The sequence below is a fragment of the Ostrinia nubilalis genome, chromosome 17 (genome assembly GCF_963855985.1).
Source record: "Ostrinia nubilalis chromosome 17, ilOstNubi1.1, whole genome shotgun sequence".
In the NCBI taxonomy this organism is placed as follows: Eukaryota; Metazoa; Arthropoda; class Insecta; order Lepidoptera; family Crambidae; genus Ostrinia; species Ostrinia nubilalis.
The window spans coordinates 213299-232297 of NC_087104.1; the positions used below are offsets into that span (position 1 = coordinate 213299).

The following is an 18999-nucleotide window of genomic DNA, read 5'->3' on the forward strand; positions in this document are numbered from 1 at the left end:
GTATAACATATCCTAATCCAAAACGACAACGACTTGATAAAGCGTCCAATTTGAGTGATGTTGCAGATATACCACTAAAGTAGGTAAGTTTTAAACTTTGATAGGTAATATATTTTTTCTCATAAAATATCAAAATAATGTTTAGATACTAAAATTGTTTATTTCATTTTGTCTACAGTGTCCACGTACAATGTGGTGGAGGTGCACAAAACCTTGATGAACCATCGACTTCGAGAGGTGTTGCAGAAGATACATCACAAACTGAGAACAATGATATGGTTTCCTGTTCAGCATGTAACATCTATATTAAAAAAAGGTATTTAGCAAATCATTTTAAAAGTAACCGTCATAAAAATAATACTTTTCAAATTCATAATGATTTGCCAAATGTTACTCTGATTGAATCTGCATTCGGAAAAAGAATTTTAACATATAGGATTACTTCAATAGCAGATGCAAGAGATCTGGAAACTGTTGAAACATTTGTTAATTCAATAAATGATAATTTAATTAAGTTATTTACAGATTGTATATTAAAGTTAAAAACTTTTAAAGTTAACTTCATTTTATGTGCAAATTTCATTCAACAAACTAAAAATTCGTTCAATATTTTTGATTTCCAAACACAAAATTATATTATTTCTGAATCTGACGATATTCATATATTTCTCAGTTCACTGAAAGAAACTTTAGAACATAGAGTGAGTGAATTTGAGAAAAAAGATAGTGGATGGAGTCTTAAAGATATAATTAGTTTAGACATGAATATTAACAAATTTAATCCTTTGCATGCATCATCATTTATTGAATTACCTCATGATATTAGATTAAAAAAGGCTATTGTTAACGTTAAAAACGCTGATGTACAATGTCTGAAGTGGGCTTTACTTTCTGCATTATATCCAGTATCGAAAAACGCTGATCGTGTAAATTCTTATATAAAAAATGAAAATAAATTAAAATTTGACGGGGTTCAGTTTCCAGTTAAATTAGCAGATATTTCTAAAGTAGAGAAATTAAATAATATAAGTATCAATGTTTTTGGTTTAGAATTTAACGATGACAATAAAAAACACAATGTAATTGGACCGTTACATTTTACGAAATCTAGAAAATCCAATCATATAAATTTACTCTATTTTACTAATGGGAATAATGGACATTACTGTTATATTAAAAATTTGTCTCGACTAGTCAGTAGACAGATCACTTCACGCAATGGTGCTATCCATATATGTGATGGTTGTTTACTATATTTCCCTAGTACTAATGCCCTTACTCTTCATCAGGAAAATGATTGTACACATATTCGTACGGTGTTGCCCAATTCAAACGTATTTAAAAAAGATTGGTTCGGTAAAAATGTTCCTAATGATAAAATATATTTTGATACATTTAATAAAAAGAAGAGAGTTCCTTTTGTAATTTACGCTGACTTCGAATCATTGTTAAAACCAATTTCTTCTTGTTCTGTGGATCCTAATAAATCATCAACCACAAATATTCAGAGACATGATGTGTACAGTTTTGGTTATTATATTAAATGTTCATATAATGATAATCTTTCAAAATATGTAACGTATAGCGGAGAAAATTGTTCTGATGTCTTTTTACGTAAACTTCAAGATGATTTAAAAGTGATATGTAGGAAAAATTGTTTTCAAACTGCACCTCTCCCTCTCACATTTGAAAATAAAAAATATATTGAAAAAGTCACTGTGTGTTACATATGTGAGAAAACTCTAATATCCGAACAACATATTGATCACGATTGGTACACGGGATCTTTTCTTGGAGTGTCTCATGAAAATTGTAGTAGAAAATTTCATAAAATTGATTTTATACCTGTTATATTACATAATCTCAGTAATTACGATGCTCATTTTATAGTTCACGCGTTAAATTTTGCCGAAGGCGAAGTTCAAATAATTCCTCAAAATAAGGAAAAATATATCTCTTTTTCAAAAGTTCTCCATGTAAATGATCAAAAAGTAAACTTAAGATTTATCGATTCCTTTAAATTTTTATCAAGTAGTTTAGATTCCTTAGCGAGTAATTTAAACAATGATCAGTTTATTGAACTGCGAAAACAATACCCCAACGAAAACGATTTTAATCTGTTAAAAAGAAAAGGTGTTTTCCCTTATGAATTTATTACTTCATTTGAAACATTAAATTCAACATCACTTCCAGAAATGGAGGATTTTTATAGTTCACTAACTGATTCAACTATTTCTGATGAAGACTACACTCATGCAAAAAAAGTTTGGTCTCAGTTCCAATGTTCGAATATGATGGAATATTCCAACCTGTACCTAAAAACAGATGTATTGCTTTTAAGTGACATATTTGAAAATTTCAGGAATGTTTGTATAAAAACTTATGGATTGGATCCTGCACATTATTATACTGCACCTGGATTAAGCTGGGATGCTATGCTTAAGTTTACACAAACTAAACTAGAGCTGTTAACAGATTTTGATAAAATAGCCTTCATAAAATCGGGTATTAGAGGTGGTGTATCTCAGTGCAGTAATCGTTATGCTAAAGCTAATAATCCCTACATGGAAAATTTTAAAGTTGATGAACCTCTTTCATATCTAACGTATTTAGATGCAAACAATTTGTATGGTTGGGCAATGTCCCAATATCTACCTATTTCCCAATTTGAATGGGTGAAAAATGATGTTGATTTTAATGTATCAATAACTTCAGATATTGGATACATATTAGAAGTAGATTTAGAATATCCTCATTATCTTCATGATAGTCATTCCGATTTTCCGTTATGTCCTGAAAATATTTGTGTTGGTGAATCTAAGGAACGAAAGTTAGTTCCAAATTTAGATGATAAGAAGAAATATATTATACATTATAGAAATCTTATACAATGTTTAGAATTAGGAATAAAATTAACAAAAGTTCATCGAGTTTTAAAATTCAAACAAAGTCCGTGGTTGAAGAAATATATAGATTTAAATACTAATTTACGTACACTGGCAACATCTGATTTCGAAAAAGACTTTTACAAGTTAATGAACAATTCGATATTTGGAAAGACAATGGAAAACATTGAAAAAAGAGTTAATGTGAAGCTTTTAACACATTGGGAAAATATTGGTAAAACAACAGGTGTTCAAAGTTTAATTGCGAAACCTGAATTTCATAGTTTATCAATTTTTTCGGAAAATTTAGTAGCGGTCCAGTTAAAAAAAACAAAACTTTTATTTAATAAACCCATATATTTAGGATTTAGCATATTAGATATTTCAAAAACATTAATGTATGATTTCCACTACAAATATATGAAGAAGAAGTTCCAAAATTTAAAGTTGTTATATACAGACACAGACAGTCTTGTTTATCAGATATTTTGTAGAGATTTTTATGATGAAATTAAACCAGATCTAGAAAACCATTTTGATACCTCCGACTATAAGATAGATAACATTTATGCTTTTCCTTTAGTTAATAAGAAGAAATTAGGATATTTCAAAGATGAACATAATGGTAATATATTTATTGAATTTGTAGGTTTACGATCAAAAATGTATGCTATGAGGGTAAATAATAAAATAATATCAAAAGCCAAAGGGGTTAATAAAAGTGTGATAAAAAAATTAAAGTTTGATAATTATAAGTCTTGCTTATTCGATAAAAATATTCAACTTGCTGAAATGTATCGATTTAAATCCATGAAACATGTTATTTTTACTCAAAAAATTAACAAAATATGTTTGTCATATAATGACTCCAAGCGCTACATTATACCGGACTCAACTGAAACATTAGCTTGGGGTCATTATTCATTAAAGTGATTTACTAACCTAATTTTATAAAGTTATTTTAATAGTGTTTTAATAATATATAATTAGTTAACTAGATTTAAGTAATGTATCTTTATGTGATGTGTGTCTAATAATCTGTTAATCAATATTGAGAAATAAAATTATTTTTATAACTGATGATATTTACTTTTATTTCATATTCCATTCAATTTTAGTTCAGAGTACACGTTTTAATTCCTACATAGTTAATTATGTTTCATTTTGAACATCCTTTCACAGCTATTGTTGCTGGTCCTAGTGGTTGTGGTAAATCAAATTTTGTATGTGGGTTTATTAAAAATATCAAACAAATGTGTAATGTAGGATTTCAAAATATCTTGTGGTGTTATGATGAAATGCAACCACTGTACAATTTCAATAATGTTAATTATTATCAGGGTATTCCTAATTTAAATATGTTTGATGGAAAGGAACCTCAACTTATAATAATTGATGATCTCATGAGGGAAATTGATGGTCGTGTTGTCGATATTTTCACCAAAGGAAGTCATCACCGAAATTTAAGTGTATTTTATATCACTCAAAATTTATTTCACCAGGGAAAAGGGCAACGAGATATCTCATTAAACTCAAGTTACATCATTTACTTCAAAAATCCCCGAGATAGAACACAAATTCGATATCTAAGTCGTCAACTTTCCCCAGAAAACTCAAAGTTTGTTGAGGATGCTTATAGAGATGCCACCAATAAAGCTCATGGTTATCTAATGATTGACTTGAAACAAAATACTGAAGATATGTATCGTTTCAAAACAAATGTATTTCCAAATGAGTACACCATCTGTTACATTGCTAAGAAGGGATATAAATACAGTGCATACCAACAAAAAGATCTCATTTCATAACAATGATTACACGAGTTACTACACATAAAGATTTTCTAAAAGCATTACATGTACTTAAACCGAAATTTCGTAAAGCATTATTAAAATCTTGTAACCAAGAAGAAATAAATTGTATTTGTGAATGCATTTATAATGTTATTCATGGTAAAATACCCATTCCAGATAAAGAAAAACAAAAATTAAATAAATATAAAAACATTCTCAGAAAACTTATTTCTAGAGGAAAAAATAATTTAAGGAAGAAAATAATTATACAGAGAGGTGGTGCTTTCTTACCCATCATCATAGGATCTGTTTTAAGTGCATTATTTAATTCGATTGTCAAATAAAATACATGATGGAGAATGCCAAGAAAATGATATTAATTGAACCTGAAGCAATAGAAAAACTAAAAAATGATAACACAAACAGCAATGTTCATAACTTGTCCCGCTTGGATGAAGAAATGCATAAAGTTTTAAAAACAAAAACCGATGACCGAGAAAAGTGGTCTCTTTATTTACAAGCATTACAAAGATATTTGTATTTTATAAGTCAAGGTCGAAAACCTTTTGAAATACCCATACTATCTTTTGGTGAATCAGAAAATAATAAAAATGTGAGTAATCAAGATCAGGGTTCAGAAATTAAACAAGACACCTCGAAGACAGACGAAAACAGTGACATTATCAATGAAAATTACACTAAATCACAATTAATCCAACTTCTACCTAAAACGTATAAAGTAAAAGGCGAACTTTTACTAGATATTTTGATGAAAAATAAAGATAAAATTTACTGGAACCAAGGAGGTACTGTTTTTATCAATAAAAAGGAGATTTACAAAAGCAACATAGTAGACTTACTGAATGATGTTATTAGACCTCTGAAAAATAGCTCTCCTAATGGTTGGGCAGAGTTTGCTTCTGTTTTAAAAGAGTTAAGAATACCTTTGAGTTACATAGGTAACCCAAGAAGAGCGACCTTTATTAATGTTATGTCTAATACTCCCGACTTTGGAAAGAGATTTGAATCAAACGTAGAAAAAGAATCTGAATTTTCTACCCCCCATTCAAGTCCAATTATTAAAGAAAAAGTGAAAAAGAAGATAGACTGGCAGAAATGGACCCCTTATTAGAAATACACAATATTTACTATGATGTATCTCATCCTGCTGGATATGGTAGTTTAAATAAATTAAAAAATGCAATGAAAAGTAAAATGACTGTTAAGGAAATAAAACAATGGTTGGAATCTCAGGAAACATACACCTTACATAAACCAGTACAACGTCGCTTTTCTAGGAACAAATATATCTTATCTAATTTAAACGAACTTTGGCAAGCTGATTTAAGTGATATGAGATCTTACAATGAATATAATGATGGTTATAAATACATTTTGTGTGTTATTGATGTATTCAGTAAATATGCATATGCAAGAGCTATGAAAAGAAAAAATTCCCATACGGTTAAACAATGTCTTGCTAGCATATTTGCGGAAGCGAAAGTTACTCCCACACATTTACAATCAGATAAAGGAACGGAGTTTATTGCAAAAGATGTTCAAATGTTCTTAAAATCACTGAACATTAATTATTATACTACTAATAACCCCGATATTAAAGCAAGTATAGTGGAAAGATTTCAAAGAACTTTAAAAATGAAAATGTGGCGTTACTTTACACATAACGACACTTTTCGTTATATTGACATATTGCAAGATTTGCTTTACTCCTATAATCACAGTTTTCATAGAAGCATAAAAATGAATCCTTGTGATGTAAATTCCAATAACATAATGACAGTTTGGTGTAATTTATATTCTGACAAAAAAGTTAACATACATCAAAATAAAACAAAATATAATCCGAAATTTTGTGTTGGTGATTACGTTAGAATTACAAAATATAAACATATTTTTCAAAAAGGCTATGAAACCAATTGGAGTGATGAAATATTTATTATAACATCAGTTATAGAAAGATCTCCATGTGTGGTATACACTTTGAAAGATCTACAAAATGAAGTTATTACCGGAACATTTTACGAAAAAGAATTACAAAAAGTTCAATATGATTCTAATATGAAACATAGAATAGATAAAATTGTGCGTTCTCGTTACTCTGGTCACAGAAAGGAATTGTTAGTCAAGTGGAAAGGTTATCCAAATAAATTTAATAGTTGGATTTTAGCATCTCACCTGGAAGAATCATGACTGGTGACAGTTTTTATTTAACCTTACCTAGTAACAGTTCTATGACATATTTTCCTGAAAATAAAACAGCAAGTTTTTGTACAAAGTTACCAAAATCAATTAAACTAGATGGAGAATGGTCAGTTGGACTTGTAGAATTTCAATATCCATGTACTATGTTTACTGTTCAAAACCAAGAAAACGTTATATTCATTACCAAAAGAATGAAAGTTCCAGGTGATGAAATGAATGAATCAATTGTAACATACAAAAGTCAAATACCACCATACAGTTATGATAATATCGATGATATTGTATCTACTGTTAATTCTAGAGAATCTTTTAAATTAAGACATGATAAAATATCAAAACATATAACTGTAACCCATGAAGATAAAAAACTGATATCTTTAAAATTTTCACCAAAGTTAAGTCTTCAGTTCGGATTTGATCCAGAAACAAATGTTGCTACTAAAAAAATCGGGCGATTTCCTCCCAATTTATACTTAGGGTTACCATCACAATTATTCATATATTGCGATATCATTGAACCACAAATGGTTGGTGATGTCATATGTTCACTATTAAGAATAGTTCCAATGGACACTGCAAAATATACATATGGGTCAAACAGAATGCAAATTTTTTCTCCACCACATTATGTACCTGTTATGCGAAGAGAATTTGATACAATTGAAATAGATATAAGAACGAACACTGGAGCAAATGTTCCATTTCAATTTGGAACGACTTGCGTTAAACTACATTTCATACGAAAATAATAATGTATTCAAAATATAATAACAATATTTGTCCTTATGAACATTATTATACACATCAAGCTGGGTCTGGTGTAGGGGTAATTTATAAAGGTGCATCACATCAACGTGGACATGGTATTGGAAGTTTTTTAGGTGGATTATTTCGATCTGTTTTGCCTCTTCTATCAAATGGAGCTAAAGTCATCGGTAAAGAAGCATTAAATGCAGGTGTTGGGCTCTTGTCCGATATGACACAGACTAAACCACTTGATGAATCAATCAGAGATCGTCTCAAGGAAGCGACTTCTAACTTAAAAAGGAAAGCTGATGATAAATTAGATCGTGTAATGAGAGGCTCAGGATATAAAAGAAAAAGTCAACAACTAAAAAGTATCAGTCGATCACAACATTCAAAACTGAGAACATTAAAAAAAGGAAAGAAGACTACTAAAAATAATTACATTGAAGATATATTTTCCTAGTTTACAATATGTCATTTTTACATAATCATTCTTGTGAATGTATAAAGTCTGAATTAGATTTATTTGCGTTGCCGGCTACTCAAACTAGTATTGAAAATGGACAATGGATACACTATAAACCAATTTCATCTCTAAGTGATGATGGACCTATAGAATTTCAAATCCCAGGGACTGGTGATGATTACATTGATTTGTCACATACCTTAATACATATAAAAGCAAAAATTCTAAATCAGGACTTAACACCTTTGTTGTCTACAACTACAGTGGCTCCTGTAAATAATTGGCTTCACTCACTATTTAGTCAGTTAGATGTCTATTTAAATCAAAAACTTGTTTCACCACCAAATAATACTTATGGTTATCGTGCATATATTGAAACGTTACTAAACTATGCTCAACCAGCTAAACAATCACATCTTACTTGTGGACTTTGGTATGAAGATACTGCTGGAAACATGAATTCAACGGATGATTCAAACAAAGGATTCATGAAAAGACAAAACCTCGTTAAAGAAAGCAAGGAAGTAGAAATGATAGGACATTTACATGGTGATATATTCAATCAAGAGAAATTTTTAATAAATGGTGTTGAAATGTGTGTAAAGTTAGTAAGATCTCGTGATGCGTTTAATTTGATGTGTTCATCTAATGATGTAAAACTAAAAGTTTCTATTGTAGATGCAACACTTATGATACGAAAAGCTCGTATAAATCCATCTGTTTTGCTTGCTCATCAAAAAGTTTTAGCATCAACTACTGCCAAATATCCTATAACTAGAGCTGAAGTAAAAGTTTTAACTATTCCATCAGGGATTCAAGGTAAAACTCTTGATAATGTTTTCCTTGGACAAGTACCAAAAAGATGTGTAATTGGATTCGTAGACAATACGGCATTCAATGGTATTCTTACAAAAAATCCGTATGATTTTTATAATTACAGTATAAACACGTTCAGTTTATATATTGATGGTATGCAAATTCCATCTAAAGCCCTCCAGCCAGCATTTCATAACAATTTGTTTACTTCAACATACCATACTTTGTTTTCTGGAACTGGAATCCATTTCTTGAATGATGGAAACGGAATTTCTAGAGATAATTATGCGAATGGTTACTGTCTAATGGCTTTTGACTTAACTCCAGACTTATCAGCAAATTCAACTGCTCACTGGAATCTTATACGACATGGTAGTGTTCGATTAGAAGTTCGATTTGAAACAGCTCTCACACAAACTGTTAACTGTATGGTATATGCTGAATTTGATAATATTATTGAAATTGATAAAAACAGGAATGTTACTGTAGATTTTAGTAGTTAAATTTAGAGTGTGTAGGACTACGTACATATTGTTATTACTATCATGGATACTTTACAAATTCAAAAATACATGAAAAAAATATATCATTCCTTAGAATTTAATGTGTTTGCTGCGAATAGAATACCAATTCATGTAACAACACCTGTTTACATGATCAGTAATCTTGACTCCGATACTGAACCTGGATCACATTGGGTAGCAATATACGTAAATACAGATGGTATTGGTGAATATTTTGATAGCTTTGGTCGTAAACCTGATGGTTATCATTTAGCATTTTTAAGAAGAAATACAAACTGGTATATCTATAACAATAAGCCTATACAAAGCATATTTTCATCTGTTTGTGGTGAATATTGTTTGCTTTACTTATATTTTAAGTTAAGAGGAATGAGTTTAAGAGATTTTATAGAAATGTTTAGTAACAATTTGATAAATAATGATATATTGTTAAAAGAAATGTTTAAGTCCTTTATGATGTAATTTTATAATGTTAAAAATGTATGTAATAATAAAAAATATGTATAAAAATTTACTATGACTTTTATTTGTGTAACCTATCTGCTAAGGAACAAAAAACCAAAGGGAAAAGATAAAGGAAACAAGAAAATGCTTAAAAAGTGTTTTTTATTCAATAAACGATTTTATATTACATTTACAAGAAAACTTAAAATTACTTAAAAAGTTAGTTTTGTATAATATCTCATATGTTTTAATTTTTTTAAATCATAAATTTCATCTTTATTTAAGTGTGTTGCTTTCGATCCATCATCCGCGCTAGATGAAACATAGGATATGGATTCAATAATCGGATTCGGACGTTCCACTGTCGAGGACATTTTTGTTTTAGCTTTCTTGTTTGGTGTGGTGAAGAATTCGTCAATGAATTCATTGTTTGTTCTCTTACTTGAACTTTGTTGGTATGGAGGAATCTCAAAGCATTTTTATTTTTTATTGCTTACCGTATATTTTTGGCACCCCGGTGCATTCGATATGCTCTTTGTTATTTCGTAAACTAATTGTCGAGTTTTTCTATGTATTGAATCGTTTGTTGGTTTTGTGAAATATTTCACACGTACATCCGCATGTTTCCATTGCTCTGATTTGTCTATGTTTTCAATTTTTTAAATTCATAAATTTCAACTTTAATTAAGTGCGTTGTTTTCGATCCATCATCCGCGTTAGATGAAACATAGGATATGGAATCAATATTCAGATTCGGACGTTCCCACTATCGAGGACTTTTTTGTTTTAGCTTTCTTGTTTGGTGTGGTGAAGAATTCGTCAATGGATTCATTGTTTGTTCTCTTGCTTGAACTTTGTTGGTATGGAGGAATCTCAAAGCATTTTTATTTTTTATTGCTTACCGTATATTTTTGGCACCCCGGTGCATTCGATATGCTCTTTGTTATATCGTAAACTAATTGTCGAGTTTTTCTATGTATGGAATCGTTTGTTGGTTTTGTGAAATATTTCACACGTACATCCGCATGTTTCCATTGTTCAGATGGCTCTATGTTTTCAATTTTTTTTAATTCATAAATTTCAACTTTAATTAAGTGCGTCGCTTTTGATCCATCATCCGCGTTAGATGAAACATAGGATATAGAATCAATATTTGGATTCGGACGTCCCACTGTCGAGGACTTTTTTGTTTTAGCTTTCTTGTTTGGTGTGGTGAAGAATTCGTCAATGGATTCATTGTTTGTTCTCTTGCTTGAACTTGAACTTTGTTGGTATGGAGGAATCTCATCTTCATCAGACAAAGGGAAGTAGTAGTTTTTAAATGTATTTTCATCGAATGCAACATTACATTCGGATTCAGGAATCTGTAACTAAGGAAAGATATGCAACGTTAGTATAAAAAAGATATTACTTAAGAAAATTAAACAAAAATGTAGATTGAAGAACATTATAGTAAAATGATTATTAATGTGTTACTTACCTCCATAGTTATGGATGTTATTGAGTCTTGTGTTGATAGGTATTGAATACGAATTCAGAGGAAGAAGTGTGAAGAAAGTAGTGATGTATATGGGTATTTATACCAGTAATGTCAATTTAGCAATGGATTTTTAATAGATATTATTAGTTAATAGTAACTTGTCTTGGAATGTGGTAGATGTTATGTTACTGGTTTTGGAATATAATGTGGTGAGTCATACAATAATGGAGTCATTAGTTGTTGGTAATTAATGAAGGAATAATTAACAAATAAAGTAGGACACACATTCGCGGATGTTTATCTCCGGATCCGTTGCAGATACGAAGCTGGGGATGCGTGCAATCGCTCCAAGTGACCCCCTAAACCTTTTTTTTTTTTTTTTTTTTTTTTTTTTTTTTTTTTTTTTTTTTTTTTTTTTTTTTTAGCCCCCGGAGTTTCGGATTTAGGTGAGCCAGAGTTGGGTGAGCCAGAACTCTCGAATCCCTACTACTCGCGTATAATGAGGGGGATGAAGCCCGACTGATAAATGACGTTTAGTATGCGAACGTGACTTAACTTTTAGTATTTATTGAGAAAAAGAAAAATCGATAAAATGTATAGGTAATTATAAGGGTTTCCCAAACTTTAATATTTAAGTATTAATAAATATGATAACTTTTGATGGCCTGGCTTGTGAAGGAACTTAAAACACAAATTTATTAATCTACAATAAGCTCTAAAGTAAAGCAAATGTACATAACTACTAGTGAAAAGCTAGGAAAGTTTGTTGCCACCATATACTGCACAAACCTGTACAACCTAGTTTTTTTAGACATTGTAATAAATTTTTTTTCGGCTTCTACTACCTACTAACATACAAAATTACTGCTATAACTATTTGCTTGTAAAGACTTTATTTTAATTTGATTGATATTCAATATTGATAAAGTTTATGGCTCTATAAAAGCTCTCCAGGGCCCTTAATTGGTGCATTCTGTGATTGGATGTTAATAAATACGATTTCTCTGCGCCCGCGCAGTGGACTCCGGCGCTAGTGCTGACAGTTATTCGAAGTTTTGAGCTAAAGATTTTCGATATAATTTAATTTTGAAAAGAAATTGTAACCATTTCAGATAGATCTTTGTTACACCTGTAAGCTTTGTTGAAACTTTTTATTATCTAAAATTGAACCCCTGAACACTAACTCGAATGTCGAGCATGAGACCCTTACGCCCGTATTCACAAACATTACTATGAGGACTCATAGTGCGCGTGGATGAACAGGGTAACACATTAACCAATCACTGTGCATTCGATTTGCTGCTTCACTTAAGCAAACATCGTTTGTGAATAGTAATTTTATGTAAGTATCTCATTACTGTTCATCACGCTGACTAATGAATGTGAAACGTAAACTGTTTTTTTATATAAATCATTTCGTTTCCTTTATCGATTAAAAATCCCGTGAGCCCGTGGCAAGAGGCAACACTATCGTATATCTACATGACGAGTCCCGCTAACACGACGTTTCTGGAGCTGATAAAAAGCCGTCCGAAATTCCCTTTAGTCCTGCATAAAACATCACCCTGTATGACATAATTGGTGCGCGTTTTTTGCGCGATTGTTGCTTCTGCTTCAGCGAATACTTCAGGCTTAAAGTTTTTGTTTCATTCGAATTTTTAAATAAAAATTGGGTGTGGAATACTGTTATGGGGTGCTGCTGCTACGAATCGGATCTGGTGGATAGTTTTCGTGATAACATTAGGCAGGTTATCTTAGCGTAGCTTGATTGATGATGATGGATGACTCTTATCTTATTGTCAAACGAAGCGCACAAGGTAATACTGGTAATACTTATACTGTAGTAAGAAGTAAACCCTAGACTTTAAATTGTTTTATAGTAGTATATGAAACTTTTATTCGCCTTTTCTCGGCACCATTTAAATTCTTGAAACCTTTCCTGGATTCTCGCTAATTTTCCGCCGAGGCCCGCGAAATGTCCAGGAAATACCGCGGGCTGCTTATGACAGCGCAAAAACGCGGCCAAGTGTGAACAATACTGGCTCTGAAGGTTCCGTAGGTCCTACGTGTAATATAACTTTGTTGTTTATAAATGTTTTCTATATTTTACTCAACTTTCTTAGGCTGAGTTGCACCACCTAACTTTGACCGTAACTTTGACGATAACCGGTGTTTTTTTTTTATGGAGTTTGACAGATTTTTACGTTTGTCAAAGTTAAAGTAAGATGGTGCAACCCAGCTTTATTAGTAGGGTTGTAGATATAATATTCTAATTCGCTAGTATTTAGTAGATCTACCCATTTATCCTATTGGCGATTAACATCACTTATATTCAAGATACGTAGTAGCCCTTCTACGACGCGATTGTATTTATAAAATGAAATACTGATTTCTCATGTCGTGTATTTCTTTTTTTTACTCTATACTACCTACTACATACTTATTAGAGAATTGTTAATAGCATTTCTTTAAAATCAATGCGATTAATAACTGCTTGTACTCTCGCCTGATTTTCAAAACGGAATCCTAAAATGTGTAGGATACGAATTATTTTGCAATCGTAGTTCCAAATGAACAATTACCGCCCGTGGGACCACCAGCTCGTAATTATAAAGAAATATTTAAATGTGCCGACAGAGATACCGCCGGGTAATTAGCAATAATGCGCGCGCAAGTATCTGCCTAGCTCAGAATGTTTATAGGAGAGAGAAATGTTGATAATCTCTGAGTTTTTCTGCAAAAATGTTGTGCGCTAGTAAATACTAACATAAAATGTTTTGAAGTACAGTTATCATTGAAAAGAGTGCTCCGTTATTTGATTATAAGGTTTCTGTTAGTAGTTAGGACACTGCGTCTTTGTTGAATTGCATTAAGACTACATACACATACTTATTAATTGATTCTTGTCATATACTTATAAACAACATTACATCTACTATAGGATTTTTACTGACTGATCATGACTGTGTATCAGGTAGTAGTGATAATGTTTGTGAATTTATTTAGGAATATGAATTTGATACCGACTGTACAGAATCGTTTGATCGATGATAAAATAAATAATAGGTACATTTTAATTTGATCAACGCTGACATTCGTCGATAATGAGTGACATATCCATACTAATCTCAGATTGATGGTAATTAGACATGATGTTTTGACGGAGCAGGAAGCGGCTAGATTGAGACTGATAAAATTATCGTCGCTGATAATAACGACATCGTGAATAATATTATTGTCGCAGTGAAATACTGGATTTATCGATAAAGTATTATTTTATTGAGATTATTTATATCTTCCCGCGACCCTTACCAGATCGTCGGTCCACCTAGTAGGAGGCCTGCCCACGCTACGTTTTCCAGCCCGTGGTCGCCACTCGAGAACTTTCCTGCCCCAACGGCCATCGTCTCTACGAGCTATGTGCCCCGCCCACTGCCACTTGATTTTAGCAATTCTGCGAGCTATGTCGGTTACTTTGGTTCTCCTACGGATCTCCTGATTTCTGATTTCGCGGGAAGAGCCTGGATGCGGGCAGCGCAGGACCGTTCATTGTGGAAAACCTTGGGGGAGGCCTTTGTCCAGCAGTGGACGTCATTTGGCTGAAACGAACGAACGAACGATTTATATCTATCTACTAAAGTTCTTGGACCTTCTATTCCAAAGCCTTCATACTTAATGTTCCATTCCTTATACAATAAAGATATCAACGCTATGCTCGTGGCATCGTATCGGTTCTGAAGAAAACTTTGTAAGGAGCTTTTATGTCCTTTTCACATCAAAACCATTCCTTCTACAGCCTACTGATAATACAATGTTCCTGTCACCCGTCAGTGTATCTGAGGTTAATCGAACGATAAAAAGCCTTAAAAGCAAATACAGTTATGGAATTGATCAGTTATCGCCAAAACTTTTAAAAAACTGCGCAGATGAATTGTCAATACCATTTCAAAAATTAATCAATCAATCGTTTACCGATGGCGAATTCCCCGACTTGCTAAAACAATCTATAGTAAAACCGGTTCATAAAAAAGGAGATCGTACAGACCCAAGTAATTATAGACCTATTTCTTTGCTACCAACATCTTCAAAAGTATTTGAAAAGGTTATGTGTGAGCGGTTGTACTCTTTCTGTGAGAAATATAGAATCTTTGATGCAAACCAAAACGGGTTCCGAAAAAACCATTCCACAACCTTAGCGGTCTATACATATATCCAAGAAATACTTGACATATTGAACAGAAAAAGCTATGCAGTAGGTATCTTACTTGATATGACAAAAGCGTACGATAAAGTTATGTATAATATACTATTAAATAAAATGTACGGCATCGGAATACGTGGACAGACATACAAATGGTTTAAGTCTTATTTGTCAAACCGAAAACAATACGTAGAAGTAGAATATTTTGACGAAAAAAATAAAAGTATAATATTTTCAAGATCAGACGTATTACAAATGTGTCAGTCTATACCTCAAGGAAGCGTCTTAGGTTGTGTCCTTTTTTTAATTTATATTAACGACCTCCCGAAAATATTAAGTGACAAATGTGTATTATTTGCAGATGACATTTCTTTATTATTACCTTGCACAAATAGCCAAAATCTTAATTTTAAACTCAATGACATTTTTAATAAAATTAGTGACTGGATGATTGACCACAACTTAGAAATTAACTATAAAAAAACAAAATTAATGCAATTTAGACCCCACCAAAAACTCCCCCTTGACATTGAATTTTCATTTAAAAATAGAATGCGTGGACACATTTACTCTTTTAGGGCTGAATATAGACACACACGTAAATTGGAAAGCTCATATACAAAATGTAAAAACGAAATTATCTTCCTTTATCTACGCGCTAAGAGAACTAAAGAAAACAACGGACAAAAAATCAGCTTTAACTGCGTATTATGCCTACGCGTACGGATGGTTGCGATACGGAGTAATCATGTGGGGTAATAGCACACATGTAAATGATCTGTTTATACTCCAAAAGAAATGCGTCCGCATTATAGAAAATATTGACGAATCTGTTAGTTGCAAAGATTACTTTAAAAAACACAAGTTATTAACCCTTACTTCGATTTATATATTTGAAATTTGCAAATTCGTAAGGAAATACCCAGCGTTCACTACGAAGATCGTGGACCAAACACACCGTCGTTACCCTACACGATACAAGAACAACCTAGCATTACCACAATCCAAGTTAACACTACACACTAAAGGGCCACTTATTATGTCAATAAAAATATACAATCACCTACCTGAACACCTAAAAGCTGAAACAAATAGCAGGACATTTGAAAATAGATTAAGGAATATACTTAATCAGAAAACTTATTATAATTTGAAAGAATTTTTAGACGATAAGTTTTTGACATGATTTAACATTTTGACATGATTTTACATTTTTGACATTATTTAATTTATACACATATTTATTTATATTTATTTTGAAAATTTCTTGACATTTAAGGATTTTTAGGTTATTATTTATTAATGTTGACCTGAATAATAAATTAGTAGGACCTAACTGCTTACCACTTGATATTTAACATGACATTTCAACACTTGACAATAATTAGCATGACATTTTAACAATATTTTTCCATTTTTAATAATTCATTAATTCTAACTTTATTTTATAATTATCGAAACGTTTAATAATGACATTTCCACCAAACTCAATTTGTACATTAATTTCTTTTGACTAGTAAGATCGTCGTTCTGTCTCCTTCCTAAAGTTGCTGTGCCCTAACTGGGTCCACATTGTATAACTGCCTAAATTGTAAATTCTCTTTTTCTCTATGCCCCGTAATTTCCCAGTCAGTGCAGTGTATTATTTCGGCGCGCCATAAACAAGGCCGCACATGTCGGCGGAGGCCCGTCCCGTCATAAACAGGTTACGACCCGCGCATGTGTGACCGCCCTAATGGCCAGGATAAGCGGTTCATAGTCTTCTTATTGTTCCGAGCAGCTTGAGATTTGATTTATACAGTTTACCGTTAACTTAGTAGGTAGTAAATAATTTACTTAGGGTTAAAGATGGCGTAAACCATGTGCGAATGTAGCGAAGCTTCTGGCACGCCGCCTGCACAAAGAGAAACTTATCGAGGACTAAAATAGTTTATACATATTATAATTCACATTGTTAATTCGATAGTATGCGCAAGAATCCTAATCCAACCACACTGAGATAGATAATAATTTATTGACGAACAGACATTCTAATAATAATATTCACATCCGAATCACGCCGGGCGGGGGCAAACGTGAGTGTGATGAGCACAAACATTTGTATGCCCATAGTACAGAACTTTTAAAATTAAATTTTTATAAGTACCTACATACATTATGTTTATCATTTACCTAGTCGTTTTAATAACATAGCTCTGCTAGTTTGGGCTTGGTAATCTGTATTGTCGTTGAAAAATGAATAACATTATTCCTTCAGACTAATTGTATTTATGATTACAGCCTCTAAGCGATAAGACTTTATTAGGAGGCCATCCGTCCGTAAGTAAAATAAGTTTTCACTTCAAAAAAACAAACTAAATGATTTATTCGTCATATTCTGCTAATTTAATTGTTTGTTATATGCCTGCAGCAACTTAAATTCAATCCTTCTGTTTATCTATAATAAAATATTCATGTATTTATTTACCTACTCGTGAATTATTTATTGAATTGACCATAACAAGGAATTCATAAATAAACACTTACCAGGCAATCTTAAAATCGTCCAATTTGATTACTTTTCCATATTCTGCGCAGGCTCATAAGCAGCCTAATTTATGAATTATTAAAGCACACTCACACGATGCAAGAATATTATAACGCTGTTTCTCATTATAATAATTTGTGCGTTAATGGGAATATAATTAATTTCTGAATGCGCCGTAATTGGGATGAATATTGGATTTAATTATTAAACTTTATTGCATTTATCGAAGATTCGTAGCGTATGAGCATCAGGTTTTTAGGCGGGACGGAGGAAATTCCATTACATTCTTATTAACTTAAGCCCGCTACGCCATTATTAAGGTCTTTTTTCGCTGATCAGTAATAAGTATGAAATACTCAACGGGTAGGGCTGTCCTTCGTGTCTTGCAAGTTTGATTGGTTAACGACCCTTAAGTTTTTTATCCCATAAAAACTTAATTGTCAAAATTGTCGTTCCTGAATACTGAACTTTCTTATATTGAAATAAGATTCGCAGCTAATGTAATGTTTTATTTGAATACAATAACTTAACGTTAAAGGAGGACTAGTAGATACAAGTTTCCATCGTTACGACGACAGTTATCAGCATGACCTACTTATTTGAACTTCAACTTTTGTCTGTGGGTTTTTAAAGCCTTCAGCTTTGTTTATCGTAACGGGTTATTAAAATTGATTATAAATGTATTCGTTATAATATGTAGAAAGAAAAGTATTTTTAAAAAAAATACATAATAAAATTATCACTCTGACGGGATTTCGTAACAAAATTTTAATAACGGGAAACAATAGTTTACCGATAATTTTATAGTAAAAAACGCAACATACTTATCGTTTAAAATATTTGATATTAGTAGCCCTGCCGCGATTGATCAGCAAGTTCGCAGGTCACGCGCG

The 18999-nt window shown here is 31.7% G+C and overlaps 1 protein-coding gene and 1 long non-coding RNA gene across 2 annotated transcripts in view; one reads left to right on the top strand and one right to left on the bottom strand.

Annotated features, from left to right (window-relative positions):
* LOC135079791 (guanine nucleotide-binding protein subunit beta-5) overlaps positions 1-18999 on the top strand; it is a 434210-nt gene that overhangs the window by 185769 nt on the left and 229442 nt on the right. The gene's annotated exons all lie outside the window — the stretch shown is intronic.
* On the bottom strand, positions 10044-11749 carry LOC135079608 (uncharacterized). Its single transcript, XR_010258834.1, has 2 exons — positions 11379-11749; positions 10044-11268 (listed from the first exon to the last, which is right to left on the bottom strand). It is a non-coding gene; the product is annotated as an uncharacterized LOC135079608 (long non-coding RNA).